Genomic DNA, 17,578 nt, shown 5'->3' on the forward strand with positions numbered 1-17,578 from the left:
GCACTGATTTCTCAATGAGTGGGTAGACATCCAAGCTGAGGAGTCATGAGCTGATAAAGAAAAGATAAAGGAACATCTTTATTCTCAACAACAAGCACAATGTTATTTTTTCAACTAAGAATACTGATGCCTAGGACGTTTAAGTAAGTTGCTTGTGGTCACAATGCTAGAGTGGTTGAGGTCAGACTAGGGCCTTGTTTCCTCCTCAATCCAAGCATCCCTGCCTTTTGGTTTCATTTCATCCAGCAGGCCATGTTTCCAAAGTTTTAGATGATGACTTGATGCTAGGCTCCAAGGAAGACAAAGCCAAGGATTTTGCTTTCAAAGTATTTGCAGTCCTAAAGCCTCAAAGTGCTACTGTTTAAAAATCAGTGGCTCCATGCAAGTTTTAACTGCGCTGGGTGTCTTCACCTACCCATACCTCAGCTGAAAGCATCACGTGTGTGCCTGCTAAGTCACTTCTGTCATGTCCAACTCTTTGTGACCCTATGGACTGTAGCCTGCCAGCCTCCTCTGTCCATGGGATTCTCCAGGCAAGAATACTGGAGTGGGTTGCCCCTGACCTCCTCCAGGGGATTTTCCCACCTCAGGGATAGAACCCACATCTCTTATGTCTCCTGTATTTGCAGGCAAGTTCTCTACCACTTCTCCAGTGGACCACATTCTGTCAAATGTCTCCACCATGACCTGCCCCTATTGGGTTGCCCCACGGGCATGGCTTAGTTTCATTGAGTTAGACAAGGCTGTGGTCCTAGTGTGATTAGATTGACTAGTTTTCTGTGAGTACGGTTTCAGCAAATTTGGAAAACTCAGCAGTGGCCACAGGACTGGAAAAGGTCAGTTTTCATTCCAATCCCAAAGAAAGGCAATGCCAAAGAATGCTCAAACTACCACATAATTGCACTCATCTCACATGCTAGTAAAGTAATGCTCAAAATTCTCCAAGCCAGGCTTCAGCAATATGTGAACTGTGAACTTCCTGATGTTCAAGCTGGTTTTAGAAAAGGCAGAGGAACCAGAGATCCAATTGCCAACATTCGCTGGATCATGGAAAAAGCAAGAGAGTTCCAGAAAAACATCTATTTCTGCTTTATTGACTATGCCAAAGCCTTTGACTGTGTGGATCACAATAAACTGTGGAAAATTCTGAAAGAGATGGGAATACCAGACCACCTGATCTGCCTCTTGAGAAATCTGTATGCAGGTCAGGAAGCAACAGTTAGAACTGGACATGGAACAACAGACTGGTTCCAAATAGGAAAAGGAGTTCGTCAAGGCTGTATATTGTCACCCTGTTTATTTAACTTCTATGCAGAGTACATCATGAGAAATGCTGGGCTGGAGGAAGCACAAGCTGGGATCAAGATTGTGGGGAGAAATGTCAATAACGTCAGATATGCAGATGACACCACCCTTATGGCAGAAAGTGAAGAGGAACTAAAGAGCCTCTTGATGAAAGTGAAAGTGGAGAGGGAAAAAGTTGGCTTAAAGCTCAACATTCAGAAAACGAAGATCATGGCATCCGGTCCCATCACTTCACGGGAAATAGAAGGGGAAACAGTGGAAACAGTGTCAGACTTTATTTTTCTGGGCTCCAAAATCACTGCAGATGGTGACTGCAGCCATGAAATTAAAAGACGCTTACTCCTCGGAAGGAAAGTTATGACTAACCTAGATAGCATATTGAAAAGCAGAGACATTACTTTGCCAACAAAGGTTCGTCTAGTCAAGACTATGGTTTTTCCTGTGGTCATGTATGGATGTGAGATTTGGACTGTGAAGAAGGGTGAGCGCCGAAGAATTGATGCTTTTGAACTGTGGTGTTGGAGAAGACTCTTGAGAGTCCCTTGGACTGCAAGGAGATCCAAGCAGTCCATTTTGAAGGAGATCAGCCCTGGGATTTCTTTGGAAGGAATGATGCTAAAGCTGAAACTCCAGTACTTTGGCCACCTCATGCAAAGAGTTGACTCATTGGAAAAGACCCTGATGCTAGGAGGGATTGGGGGCAGGAGGAGAAGGGGATGACAGAGGATGAGATGGCTGGATGGCATCACTGACTCGATGGACATGAGTCTGAGTGAACTCCGGGAGTTGGTGATGGACAGGGAGGCCTGGCGTGCTGCGATTCATGGGGTCGCATAGAGTCGGACACAACTGAGCGACTGATCTCATCTGATCTGATCTGATCTCTACTAGCACCACCTGGAAAGCATTGCAGGAGGAGGTAAAACAGTGAAAAGGTGGATTGCCTTTAAATGGTGTCGAATGATTCCGTGAAAAACAATGTAAGGAAATGGCCTGTAGTTCATGCTACATTAAAAAGGAATGACGTATTTAAGAGCCAGTCTTTCCAGGGCACTTAAAATGTCAGTTAATTTAAAAAGTGAAGTGTACTACAGGTTTGGGGGGAAATGTATATTCAGTTTCAAAGCCCTTTAGTCTTCTGGACTCAGCAGCTGTGTTTAAGGCAGTACAGTTCTGACAAGGCTATGTCTGCCTAGCCTATGGAGCTACTGAAGTCATCTCACCTGGTTCACAATGCTTTCCTTGGCACACGGTATCCCTTGTGGAAAATGGCTGATCCTGCAGGTCCTTAAATGGCCCTTCCCTCAAAGCAAGCCCTGCCTCCACCCCTTCAGATGTTGGCTTTGTAGCCCAAGGTTTATTTCAGTCTTTCATCTCCTGTAAGGTTCAGAACCAGAACGACAGCTGCCATGAAGAGCTCCTCTCTCAATTCAACCTGTGGTGATTTCCTCATCCTTAGATATACTGAATTTTGTTAACTGTATCTTCCACTTAAAAACACAGGGAGAGGAGAGCATAATGACTAAGATTTCAGGCTCTTTACGCAGGCTTCTGGATTCAAATTCACTATTTACTGGCCAAGTTTCTTAATTTATCTCAGTTTCTTCATCTGAAAATGGGGATAATAATAATTACCTCAAAGGTCAAGTTAACTCTATTTCTTTCTTTATTTTTGACTGTTCTGGGTCTTTCTGATGCACAAGGGCTTTCTTTAGCTGCAGTGTGCAAGCTTTACTCTTCATTTTGGAGCATGGGCTTCTCATTATGGTGACTGCTCTTGTGCAGCACAGGCTCTAGAGCACTGGCTCAGTCGTGACACATGGGCTTACCTGCCCCGCGGCATGTGAAATCTTCCCGGACTAGGGATCAAACCCATGTCCTCTAAATTATCAGGTGGATTCTCAACTACTGTACCACCAGGGAAGTCATAAGTTAATTCCTATAAAGGTACTTGGAACAACCCAAATGTTCATTAACAGACAAATGAACTGAAAAATGACATAGAAACATATAATGGAGTATTTCTTACTCAGCTTTAAAAAAAGTGCAGTTCTAATGAAAACTTCAATATGAATCAACCTTGAACCATTACACTGAGTAAAATAAGCCTAACACAAAAGGACAAATATTGTATGAGATTCCTAGAACAGAAAAATACATAGAGACAGAAAGTAGAACAGAAGTTATCAGAGGCTGAAGGAAGGAAAGAAAGGGGAGTCATTGTTTACTAGATACAGAACCTTGATATGAGGTGATGAAAAAGTTCTAGAGATGAAAAGTGGTAAGAGCTGCACAACGATAAGAATGCATGTAATGCCACTGAACTGTAAGCTTAAAATGCTGAAAATGGTGAGTTTTGTTATGTATATTATACCACAATAAAAACGGTTTTAAAGGAACAGGGTCTGATACATACTAAAGTTTCTGGTTTATTTGTGCTATCTCTTGCATTATTGCCTAATGTTGTTCTCTAACTTTTTGCCTTTATATTCTTCACTCAGTGTGATGCCTTCTCTCTAACTGCAGGGCACGGACCATGTCATACTTTGGCTTGTCCTTCAGTGTACCTGCCCATGTGCCTTGCATATCGTTGGACTCTGTCAATCATTGACTGACTAGAGCAGATTCCAAATAACCTGTGTTAAAATAATGTGACCCACACTCTCATGTGGATGGAGTGGATCTCAGTGTTTTCTCTGTGGGAGGCTATTAGCCTGGTGACTAAGAGCTAGAATCTGGAGTCCTAGATTTGAGTTTCGATTTTGCCATTTGTTAACTCTGTGCCTTTGGAAAGTAAATCAGTTTTCTCAGCTTTGGCTAATTGTGATGGGGCAAATAATATTTACTTTATCATATGTTCTGTGTTGATAAAAATGAAATAACATATGTTGAGAACATGGCCCAACCTGGGAACTCAATAATTAGCAGTTAATACAAACATTTCTTATCCTAAGCACTACTGCTACCTTAACTTATCGCCCTGAGAGTCAATTTCTGAAACCGATCTTTCAATTAAAGCAAATGTCAATCCCTGGACTTTTGTGGGCATTTCTGCAATGAAGGACAATGTCTTAAAACTATAACCTCTCAGGAGGATTGTGGGACTTACTCTGCTTCCCAGTGGTCTCAGATGTACGAGGAAGATTCTAAAAGCTCAGCAGAGTGAGAAAAGAGCAGTAGCTCTTCTCAACTCAGCAGTAGCTCCCTCTTAACCCAGACTAACACTTTTAGGTGTGAATGGTTGCTCAGAGCCCTTAGAGAAAGCAGTGGTGAGCAAAGTTAGAGTCAAAAGCCTGGGTCTCTCTCCAAAGTGCAAAGTAGATTGAGAGACAGGAGCAGTGGGGTTATTGGCTCATTCAGCACTGAAGGGCAGTGAACATGTAAAGACCGGGTACATTCAGAGGCTGAACTTGCTTTAAAAAAATGGTGGCCACTGTGGATGATTTTGAAGGCATCCAAGAAAGGAAGCAGATTGGGAGCAACAAAGATGAAGTCCTGAAAACTGAGGTTGTACCTGTACCAAGAACCAGATCTGGGCAGACTGGATCTTATCCTCGCTAAAATATTTTAGGGGGCTTATTCCAGAGTGAGCACTGAGACATTCTCTTAGCCCAGGGGCAGGGCAAGTGGTCATACGTTAAGGTGAATGTTGGCAAACAAAGGAGATACTCTTGGACTCGGTATTTCAGGAAGTCTAGAAGTCTTGACCAACTAAAATGTAATCCTGTACTGGAATGTGAATTCTAGATTTCACAACACCTGAAGTGACTTCAGAATACAAAGCAGAGAAAGAGAGCAAGCTGAGAAGGAAGGAAGGGAGCACATCAAGAGACTACACTTGAAGTGGAGCAGTTACGAAAAAAGAGGGCCCAAGAACTAGAAACAGGTTCTTACACAAAGCACTTATCACCTTACGGGCAGCCAACGTTCCTTTGACTGCCATGAACCTGATGGTAGAAAAGTACTCTGTATGTATCAGTCACTGCCTTAAACAGGGACAAATTCTATTTTCCTGCCCATGAATATATTTGTAACTCATCTTCCAAGTAACTTCACATTTCAGAGGCTTCAACAGTACGTGAACCATGAACTGCCAGATGTTCAAGCTGGTTTTAGAAAAGGCAGAGGAACCAGAGATCAAATTGCCAACATCCTATGGATCATCGAAAAGGCAAGAGAGTTCCAGAAAAACATCTATTTCTGCTTTATTGACTATGCCAAAGCCTTTGACTATGTGGATCACAATAAACTGTGGAAAATTCTGAAAGAAATGGGAATACCAGACCACCTGACCAGCCTCTTGAGAAAGCTGTATGCAGGTCAGGAAGCAACAGTTAGAACTGGACTTGGAACAACAGACTTGTTCCAAATAGGAAAAGGAGTACGTCAAGGCTGTATATTGTCACCCTGCTTATTTAACTTATATGCAGAGTACATCATGAGAAACGCTGGGCTGGAAGAAGCACAAGCTGGAATCAAGATTGCCGGGAGAAATATCAATAACCTCAGATATGCAGATGACACCACCCTTATGGCAGAAAGTGAAGAGGAACTAAAAAGCCTCTTGATGAAAGTGAAAGAGGAGAGTGAAAAAGTTGGTTTAAAGCTCAACATTCAGAAAACGAAGATCATGGCATCTGGTCCCATCACTTCATGGCAGATAGATGGGGAAACAGGGGAAACAGTGTCAGACTTTATTTTTTTGGCCTCCAAAATCACTGCAGATGGTGATTGCAGCCATGAAATTAAGAGACACTTACTCCTTGGAAGGAAAGTTATGACCAACCTAGATAGCATATTCAAAAGCAGAGACATTACTTTGCCAACAAAGGTCCGTCTAATCAAGGCTATGATTTTTCCAGTGGTCATGTATGGATGTGAGAGTTGGACTGTGAAGAAAGCTGAGTGCCGAAGAATTGGTGCTTTTGAACTGTGGTGTTGGAGAAGACTCTTGAGAGTCCCTTGGACTGCAAGGAGATCCAACCTGTCCATCCTAAAAGAGATCAGTCCTGGGTGTTCATTGGAAGGACTGATGCTGAAGCTGAAACTCCAATACTTTGGCCACCTCATGCGAAGAGTTGACTCATTGGAAAAGACTCTGATGCTGGGAGGGATTGGGGGCAGGAGGAGAAGGGAACGACAGAGGATGAGACGGCTGGATGGTATCACCGACTCAATGGACATGAGTTTGAGTGAACTCCGGGAGTTGGTGATGAACAGGGAGGCCTGGCTTGCTGTGATTAATGGGGTGGCAAAGAGTCGGACATAACTGAGCAACTGAACTAAACTGAACTGCTGTCTGAGTTATGAATTTTCTGTCATTCATTACCTGTAAGTTGAGAAATGTCACCCTAATCCAACTTCAGGAGATGTTTATCTATGTCACTAAGGACTTGTCTGAAATTTTTATAAACAGTGAGGAAATACACAGACACACAGACATATACACAGATACCAATAGACCATATAGTACATAACTGTAAATATGAAAAAAGTTCAGGAAAAAAGAATGGAAAGATATTCACCAAATTGTTTACAAGATTGTTACAAGATTATATTCATTTTCATCTTCATTTTTGATACACATTTGTATTCCTCCACCTTCACTGCAGGAACCACTTCTCCATTCTAAGCAAAGCATCTCTCTCTGAGCCGGAGATGGGTAGATGTCTGTGTGGGATCAGCAATGGCCATCTGTTACTGAAATTGTGGCCTTAAAGTCCATGGTGAGCAATGAGCTCTTTAGAGAAAAAGTGTGATAACAATTCAGGTGATTCTGGGACTTCCTGGTGGTCCAGTGGTTAAGATTCTGTGCTTTCACTGCAGGGGGCACAAGTTCAACCCCTGGTAGAAGAACTAAGATCCCACATGCCAAGAAGCACAGCCAAAAAATAAAAAATAAATAAAACCAAAAAAATTCAGGTGGTTCTAAATTATATTTTAATTTCATATTAGAAATAATAAAATTGTAAGAGTTTCATAAACACATTCTTATCCTTTTCAAGCAAATGTTAAATTACTAAGGTAACTAATGTTTCATTCTCTTCTAATACATAGGATAAACACTGGGAAAACTGTTAATTGAATTCAGCATCTATTCATCACTTACTATGTACAAGGCAATTTGAAGGACTGCAAAATTGATCTGCAATCTAGTGGGAGAGAAAATGCAAGTGCATAACAATATCACAGGTCAGAATACAATAGATTTAGCAAAGGCAGTTATAATGCTGTAGAATACTCACAATAACTTTTTATACTTTCTGAATCCTTCAGGGTCATTATGAGGATTACAAATGTAAATATTTGGATTTTCTAAGCAGTCAAATATTTATCATTACATTAAAGAAATGCACTGAAAAAATTCATTGGCGCAATTAAGGGTTTCTCTGAGCAACATTTCTTTTATTCGATTTAATTTTCAGAGTTCAGTGTCTCAGAGTTTATGGTGATCATTTTGAGCTGCTATAAGAATTTTAACTGTTCTTTGATTTGCTAACACTTTGTTTTCAGTAAATATGCTCAGATATACTATTTGGCTTTGGTTCTTTACCTGTGCACTTTTTTCTATGTGAAACTTATCCTACTAAGACATGCTTGAACCTCCATTTCATAATTTAAGGAAAAGCTGATGCCCTCCCCAATGTTTCTGTCAAATCCTGGGGTAAGACAGCCTGGGCTTGACACTGCCCAGGTCACTCTGTCTTCTTGGGTGGTTCCTGCACTTCTCCCAGCTTCTATTTAACAAGAGGCCTTGAGTGGTGTGATATTGTCCACATCACTTACTTAGTATTGGTTGGGTGGAGACTAGCAGTGGGGTGGTGGCTTCACTGCGGGAACTACAGCAACAACAAAAGGCACAAAGTCAGCAGTTTCTGACCCTACAAGTTCTTCGAGCCCCCCCTTACCCTATATAGCACCAGGCTATGATCATTATCTTTTCTTTTTCTTGGCTTCAACCTTTTTAAAGATCTTTACTGAACTTGTTACAGTATTGTGCCGGGTGCTGTGTTGGGCTCTTGAGGACACAGTGGTGCAGACCCAGTCACTGGCCTTGCTGAGCTTCATCTGGGAAATGCTTTCTGGCAGCCACTGAATTCTGAACCCCAAGCCACTCATCACTCTCCAGACAGGCTGTCTGCTTTTCTCTCTCCAGGTTTGTCCTTACCTGGAATGTGCTTTCCTTCCCCATGGTCACCTGTTGAGTTATTCCAAAGGCCAGCCATAAGTCTTACTTCCTTCAAAATGGTTCTCAGATTCCCCCAACTGGGATTAATTCATTTGTACTCCAAAGACCATTCGTACTTCTATTAGAAGTCCACATGGTACAGAGAAAAGACCATAAACTTCGAAGCTAAAAAACACTAAGTTCAAGACCTATTTCTGTCACTTACTAATGACATAGACTAGAGGAAAATACATAGTTCTTCAAAGCCCATTTTTCCATCTGTAAAATGAAGATAATAATACCTAGCTCAGAGATTAAATAATACCTATAGCAATAATTTTGAGCATTACTTTACTATCATGTGGGATGAGTGCAATTGTGCAGTAGTTCGAGCATTCTTTGGCATTGCCTTTCTTTGGGATTGGAATGAAAACTGACCTTTTCCAGTCCTGTGGCCACTGCTGAGTTTTCCAAATTTGCTGGCATATTGACTGCAGCACTTTCACAGCATCATCTTTCAGGATTTGGAATAGCTCAACTGGAATTCCATCACCTCCACTAGCTTTGTTCATAGTGATGCTTTCTAAGGCCCACTTGACTTCACATTCCAGGATGTCTGGCTCTAGGTGAGTGATCATACCATCGTGATTATCTTGGTCATGAAGATCTGTTTTGTACAGTTCTTCTGTGTATTCTTGCCACCTCTTCTTAATATCTTCTGCTTCTGTTAGGTCCATCATGAGAAATGCTGGGCTGGAAGAAGCACAAGCTAGAATCAAGATTGCCGGGAGAAATATCAATAGCCTCAGATATGCAGATGACACCACACTTATGGCAGAAAGTGAAGAGGAACTAAAAAGCCTCTTGATGAAAGTGAAAGTGGAGAGTGAAGAAGTTGGCTTAAAGCTCAACATTCAGAAAACGAAGATCACGGCATCTGGTCCCATCACTTCATGGCAGATAGATGGGGAAACAGGGGAAACAGTGTCAGACTTTATTTTTTGGCCTCCAAAATCACTGCAGATGGTGACTGCAGCCATGAAATTAAAAGACACTTGGAAGAAAAGTTATGACCAACCTAGATAGCATATTGAAAAGCAGAGACATTACTTTGCCAACAAAGGTCCATCTAGTCAAGGCTATGGTCTTTCCAGTGGTCATGTATGGATGTGAGAGTTGGACTGTGAAGAAAGCTGAGCACTGAAGAATTGATGCTTTTGAACTGTGGTGTTGGAGAAGACTCTTAAGAGTCCCTTGGACTGCAAGGAGCTCCAACCAGTCCATTCTGAAGGAGATCAGCCCTGGGATTTCTTTGGAAGGAATGATGCTAAAGCTGAAACTCCAGTACTTTGGCCACCTCATGCGAAGAGTTGACTCACTGGAAAAGACTCTGATGCTGGGAGGGATTGGGGGCAGGAGGAGAAGGGGACGACAGAAGATAAGATGGTTGGATGGCATCACCAACTCGATGGACGTGAGTTTGAGTGAACTCCAGGAGATGGTGATGGACAGGGAGGCCTGGCGTGCTGTGATTCATGGGGTCGCAAAGAGTCAGACACGACTGACTGAACTGACTGACTGATAGCAATAATATAATGGTACAAAAGTTGGTACATTTTTATGTCATATGTTTATAGAAATGGCTGATTGTTTTATCCCTTTAGAAGTGTTAAAGAGAAATAGGTTGTAACAGATAAAATCTTTCACCTGGCAATACTGCTTTACCTGCTGTTTTTTTAGCTGAATTTCCTCTGATATATTTAATTCCTAATCTAAACCAGCCATTGCACATAATCTCATTTAGCCATCTCCAATCCTGTGAAGTATACAACATCTCCCCTATTTGATGCTGTTTATTAGCAATCAGCAGTTGTTTCCACCTTCTTCTCTGCTTTCGCTTGTATTCAAGGGACCGGAAGCTCAGGAACTATAATTCTGAATGTAATTTAAATGCCTCAATAAGATACTCTCAAACTATTTGGGGAAGGGACGGCAGATAGAACGCATTCTTCCAGATGAGGTATAGCAGATACGGTGGCTTTAGCAAATATGAGTTTTTGCAGGTCTGGGCAGACTCTCTGTTCTGCCAATAGTGCTCAGACTTGAGGCTATTTTCCCCAAAAGCTCCATATGGAGGAAATTTGGAGAAGCACTCCTCTTGGCCCATTTATGTCCCATATCCATCCCTTGACAAATTACTACTGCCAGGAAAAGTCCTCTAAGAATATGGCAGCTTCCATTCAGATAATGTAGCCACAGAAGATAGAGGTATCAGTTCAGTTCAGTTCAGTCGCTCAGTCGTGTCCGACTCTTTGCGACCCCATGAATTGCAGCATGCCAGACCTCCCTGTCCATCACCAACTCCCGGAGTTCACTCAGACTCATGTCCATCGAGTCAGTGATGCCATCCAGCCATCTCATCCTCTGTCATCCCCTTCTCCTCCTGCCCCCAATCCCTCCCAGCATCAGAGTCTTTTCCAATGAGTCAACTCTTCGCATGAGGTGGCCAAAGTACTGGAGTTTCAGCTTTAGCATCATTCCTTCCAAAGAAATCCCAGGGCTGATCTCCTTCAGAATGGACTGGTTGGATCTCCTGGCAGTCCAAGGGACTCTCAAGAGTCTTCTCCAACACCACAGTTCAAAAGCATCAATTCTTCCGTGCTCAGCTTTCTTCACAGTCCAACTCTCACATCCATACATGACCACAGGAAAAACCATAGCCTTGACTAGATGGACCTTTGTTGGCAAAGTAATGTCTCTGCTTTTCAATATGCTATCTAGGTTGGTCATAACTTTCCTTCCAAGGAGTAAGTGTCTTTTAATTTCATGGCTTCAGTCACCATCTGCAGTGATTTTGGAGCCCAAAAAAATAAAGTCTGACACTGTTTCCACTGTTTCCCCATCTACTTCCCATGAAGTGATGGGACCAAATGTGGTTCCCCAAAATAAGTGGAATAACACAGACAAGGCCATTGAGGAATCATCTTATCCCAAGTCTTCCCAAAAGCAGTCTCGTATGCAAGTAGTTTATTTAAAAAGTAATCCCAAAGAGCAAGATTGAGGGTCTGAAAGAGTAAAACATGGAAGGAAAAAAATTACCTCCAAATTCTGTGATATATTATTGACTTAGCAACCATGCTGGGTAGATGGTGTGCAATCCTGCCAGTGTGTATTATTTTGGCATGCTCACTTGACTGAGGGAAGAGACAGTTTCAAGTTTCTTGCCATAACGGCTCTTCACAGGTTGGGAAACCAATGTACGGCTTCTTCCAGCTATTAATGCTAACTGTATTAATAGTTAGTTATGCACCCTAACTGCATACTCAGAAACTAGAGAAATAACCACAGGGTAGCTCCAACAGATCCACTAAACCCATCTGAGACAGGCGGAACTCCATTTCTAACCTGGCCCTCCTTATAACCCCTTTCAACGAGAGGGTAATGAAGGGGCTGCAGCACCCTTGAGTCAGTGTGAACACAGAACCATAGTCCCAATATTCAGCAGTTCTTTAAAAGTCTGGGGATTCCCTTTCTGTCAGTGTATGTTAACCCTGATAAACAATCTTAGATCCCCTTTGGCTAGGATCACGAGAATGTTTATCATACATACTTAAAGTAGCATTGCATTGTCTTTCCTCAAGGGGATCCACCTCTCTTTCAATGAGTGAGATTTGGGTCTATGAAATGACATATTTGGAAACTGGGTGATGGACTCTTTTCTGCTCAAGTGAAAGCTGGTGAAGGTTTTCTGTTCACCAGTTTTTATTCTTTGTTACAAGTTAAATAATGTTCTGAGTGGTTCTCTACCTGACCTGCCCTCAGAGAATACCATGATTTATGAGTTATTGCTACTGATTCCTGCGGGGGCGGGGGGGCGGGGTAGATTTCATCTACCAAGTTCAAGAACTAGCGAAGAGAGGGTTGGCACCAGTTGCCACTAAGGAAAAAAGCACTAAGGCAGATTGAATCCTATAACAGATAGCCTGCTGCTGCTGCTGCTAAGTCACTTCAGTCGTGTCCAACTCTGTGCGACCCCATACACGGCAGCCCACCAGGTTTCCCTGTTCCTGGGATTCTCCAGGCAAGAACACCGGAGTAGGTTGCCATTTTCTTCTCCAATGCAGGAAAGTGAGAAGTGAAAGTGAAGTCACTCAGTTGTGTCTGACACTTCACAACCCCATGGACTGCAGCCTACCAGGCTCCTCTGTTCATGGGATTTTCCAGGCAAGAGTACCAGAGTGGGTTGCCATTGCCTTATTATGGCTTGTGTCCTCTTTATTCTAAGTGCTGCCATTGGTCTCTGCCATTCCAGAATCCTATCAGCACCTTGATATTAGTGATCTCAATTCCTTTGCAATACCTTCTTCTGTCAACCCCATCCTAAATGGGATAGTTGTCACTGAGCTTCTTAAATTAGCTGATGTCCCTTAGCAAGTATTCCTCATTGCTTTAGCAAAAGAAGTGTCCTCTCCGTTTTCCCAGGGAAGATTGTCCAGTGCTAGCTTTTCTTGATCACACATAATAAATTTATTCTAATATTTTTACCTCCTTGAATCATTGGCATTTTTCCTCAATACTATGTCAAGGCAGTTCCAGCATCCCCATCTCATTTATGTTAATAGTAGGCTCTTAATGCACAAGCTTCAAAGAGTCATCTTAGCAGCACTATGTGAGATGGGCTCCTTGTGTTCTTGCCAGAACACTGAGCTCTAAGTCATGGAGGAGTGCTCCCATGTCAATAAACTATATTCCACCGAGCTTTATATCCCCACCAACCACCACCATCCCTGATCCAGTATCCTCAAGATCCTTGTACACGTGTCCTCCTGAAATATTCATATTCACCAGGTCCTGAAATTTCTTTGGCATGTAGGCTACTTCCTCCCAGAATAGGAACTGTATTTCTGCTCTGGGACTATACTGAGCTCTTACCATAGTTACCAGTCTGAAGGCAATGAGGGAAATAGGTCAGATCTTGAGGGAAAAAAGTATAACCTTAAGAGGAATCTGCCTCAGTTGAGATTTTTTTTTTCAAGTGTCTCCAGACAAGGGAATGTTGATTTCATTTACCAAGTTCAAGAACTAGCGAAGAGAGGGTTGGCACCAGTTGCCACTAAGGAAAAAAGCAGTCTATCCCATTTACTATAGATCTGTGAGACGTTGGTTCTGCTCCACAGTACATTGGGGCATGGACATCTTATAATCCTGGTAAGATTTGTGCAATGTGGGAAATTAAAAAAAAAGGATATAGGACTTCCTTGGTGGTCCAGTGGTTAAGAATCGTCCTGCCAACGCGGGAGACATGGGTTCAATCCCTGGTTCAGGGAGATTCCACCCGCCACAGTGCCCATGTGCCACAACCACTGAGCTCACGGATCCTAGAGCCAGAGCTCTGCAACAAGAGAAGCCCGCACACCTCAACTAGAGAGCAGCCCTCGATCGCCACAACCACAGAAAGCCCACACACAGCAACTAAGACCCTGCACAGCCAAAATACATAATAAAATAAAGTAAATTTAAGAAAAGACTCCGTTTAAAAAAAAGAAAAGAAAATCCGAACATAACAAAGTTAATATATATATAATCAAGCTTATTAAATTCTGCACAAAAGAGAGGGCACTAAACTGGCAGGACTAAAAATATACCTTGCAGTGCGGTTGATGCTGGGCGCACTATATTCAGACATGGTATAGCCTGAAGTCAGGACACAGAGTCAAGGTCAAGACCCTGAGGAAGCAGAAGAGTTTGACTGCATTTTTTACATTTTGGTTAAAGACAGATTCTTGGAAGTGTACCTTCAGTGCTTTTCATTGAAATTATATTCAAAGTTTCTTTGTCTCTGACACAGCACTTTTAGACGCCATCCCTCTTCATAAGCCCTCTAATCTATAGTAACTCCCAACCATGTGGGGGAGGCAATGTGGTTGTGGATGTCTGTGTAAACAGGTGAGCAGCCATGAATAAAATGTAGTGAATTTAGAAATCTGTATATATGGGAATTTGCTTTAAGTCATTTAAAAATCTAGCTTAAAGAAGAATTTGTATACACCATTTGTATTTTAACTGAAAGCATTCAGGCCCAAGGAATTTGCTGAATTTGCCGGAAAACATTCTTCTCAATATTCAGTTGTATTGCAAGCAGTTTAAGAAAAGCTTTTTGGACTTACTGTTTAAGGAACATTTATGCCCTCCACAGAAGAAAATTCAGTATTGTGATACTATCTTAAGGCTTTCCCCGCTAGAAGGGGATCAATTCCCCACTGTGTGACATTGGGGTAGGGCTTACCCAGGTAATTCCATTTTTCACTTGGAGTAGGAATGGGGTGAAATAAGCTTTAAGGTACTGAATTTGGAACCAGGAGGGGAGCCAAGACAGTGCCTTGGACAAAGATGGGTTATGGGAAAGGTTTAGAACATTTAGAGCCTAGTAACTAACAAGGACCTATTGGACAGCACGTGAAATTCTGCTCAATGTTGTATGCCAGGCTGGATGGGAGGGGTGTTTGTGGGGGAGCGGATGCATGTGTATGTATGACTGAGTCCCTTCGCTGTTCACCTGAAACCATTACAATATTGTCAATCGGCCATACCCCAAAAGAAAATAAAAAGTTTAAAATTGGAAAAAAAAAAAAAAGAATCAAGGGAACATTTTGTGAGGCACTTCACGTCCCATAGCACAGAAATTTAGAACTCTTGTACCTTCCATGGTCTAAAGAATTTTGGAGCTCAGAAGGAATGAAAAGATCATCTTGATCAATATCTTCACCTGTCACACAAGTGAACAAGGTCAGAGAGATTAAATGAACTGAACAAAATCACAAATAGGTTAGCTGTAGGGTTAGAATTATAACCTAAGTCTCCTTGCTTTTCTGGTCCTTTGTTCTGCTATACTTTGTAGACTTTAATGATATAATGTCCAGTTATTTTATCAGTACAAGGAAGTTTATTTGGGAATTGAAAGAGGAATTGCAATTTGGGATATGAGAACTTTGGCAGATCACAGAAAATCCAGAGAACAAAGAAGAGAAACTTGCTTTTACAGGGAAAAGGGAGAAGCTGGGAAGGACTGTCTAACCAGGGTCCACTAGAGGAAACTGGGAGTAAAAAGTTAGATGCTTCTGATTCGTTGGCCGCTATAGTCTATGACTGACTGGGCTGTTGGTGGGTAGAGAGAAGTTTTCTTCTTCCTGCTGGGCAGTAAAGTAGGCAACATTTTCCTGTCAGAGATGTAAATGTACATCTCTTCCTGATTGGAGTGATTTATGATGGCTGAGCATGAGAGTTAGCCCTGAAGGCCTGTCCCAACTCTAATTTTAACTGAAATTTCTTTAATTAATTCTACATTCCCTCCTTTTGGTCAAGATCTTTCCTCTAAGGATTGCAGATCAAGTCAGGACCTCCGCATGTACTGATTCGTCCCTTGGTGCCAGAAGGGACCTTGCCTGATTGTCATGTCCCACATCAAAGAGAAAGTACACAAATCAGAAACCGCACGAAGCTGGAAAGTAGTAGGGAAAACTCTCATGCATTTTTTGGTTAAAAGTCCGTTTATTTTTTATTTTTATTTTTTTCCCATCAGGCCTATTTTAATGTTTCCTCTTAGTAATTTTTCATCCACTGATCCTCCAAACTAATCTTTTGCCATATTCCCCAATAAGTCCTCATCTTATTAGGAATTGAGCTCCATCTCTCTTCTCTACTGCAAAATCTCATTTCAATACACCTTATACCTATGGTGGCAGTCCTCCTGAATAAAGTCTGCATTAATGCATTAACAAGTGTCATAAATAACTTTTTCTTTAAAACTAATTGCAAAGTTTTACAGGTCTGTCTTCATAATTAGTATCTATGAATAGAAATTAAAGAGAGGTGGGTTGGGTTCATTTCAAGGATTAATGCATTCTACATAATATAATGTATATGAAAAGTGGAAAGCACAGCAAATGTAGATTCTCTTAACAGCAGATGGTGGCATACATGTTGGGATATGATCTTTTTTTTTTTTTTAATTTTTCAGCACTTTATTTATTTTTTTTTTATTTGATAAATTTAACGCCTTTTATTGCCATACCTCATTTTACTGTGCTTTGCTTTAGTGAGCTTTATAGATACATGTTGTTTTTTTTTTTCCTTGTTAATTTTCTGTTTAGTTGATCTATCCATAAGTGTGAGTGGGGTATTAAAGTCTCCCACTATTATTGTGTTATTGTTAATTTCTCCTTTCATACTTGTTAGGATTTGTCTTACATACTGCGGTGCTCCCATGTTGGGTGGATATATATTTATAATTGTTATATCTTCTTCTTGGATTGATCCTTTGATCATTATGTAGTGACCTTCTTTGTCTCTTTTCAAAAAGAGACATCACAACCAAGGAACTTGGAACCGTCATGAGGTCGTTGGGCCAGAACCCAACAGAAGCCGAATTGCAGGACATGATCAACGAGGTGGACGCTGATGGAAATGGCACCATTGACTTCCCAGAATTTTTGACTATGATGGCTAGAAAAATGAAAGACACCGACAGTGAAGAGGAAATCCGCGAGGCGTTCCGAGTCTTCGATAAGGATGGCAACGGTTACATCAGTGCCGCAGAGCTCCGTCACGTCATGACAAACCTGGGAGAGAAGCTAACAGATGAGGAAGTAGATGAGATGATCAGAGAAGCAGACATCGACGGAGACGGGCAGGTCAACTACGAAGAATTCGTACAGATGATGACTGCAAAATGAAGACCTATTTTCAACTCCTTTTTCCCCCCTCTAGAAGAATCAAATTGAATCTTTTACTTACCTCTTGCAAAAAAAAAAAAAAAAAAGTTCATTTACTCATTCTGTTTCTATATAGCAAAACTGAATGTCAAAAGTACCTTCTGTCCACACACACAAAATCTGCATGTATTGGTTGGTGGTCCTGTCCCCTAAAGATCAAGCTACACATGAGTTTTCCGATATAAATACTTGTCCTACCTTAACGATAAGGAAGCACTTAGTGGGCTCCTGGCAGGCCCGTCTGCTCATGATTAATCACACTGTTCGGGCTGGCCAGTTTTTCATGCATGCAGCTTGACAATTGAGCACAGTCAGGCGTTTGTATTAAAAATGA

The 17,578-nt window shown here is 41.7% G+C and overlaps 1 pseudogene across 1 annotated transcript; it reads left to right on the forward strand.

Annotated features, from left to right (window-relative positions):
• The first annotated feature begins 13,501 nt into the window (after positions 1-13,501).
• Positions 13,502-17,300, forward strand: LOC147375839 (calmodulin-1 pseudogene; annotated as a pseudogene). Its single transcript, XR_015160531.1, has one exon. The product of XR_015160531.1 is annotated as a calmodulin-1 pseudogene (transcript).
• Positions 17,301-17,578: the final 278 nt, after the last annotated feature.

Source organism: Bos grunniens, chromosome 3, assembly GCF_055505025.1.
Source record: "Bos grunniens cultivar Pamir isolate PY7600 chromosome 3, Bosgru_T2T1.0, whole genome shotgun sequence".
In the NCBI taxonomy this organism is placed as follows: Eukaryota; Metazoa; Chordata; class Mammalia; order Artiodactyla; family Bovidae; genus Bos; species Bos grunniens.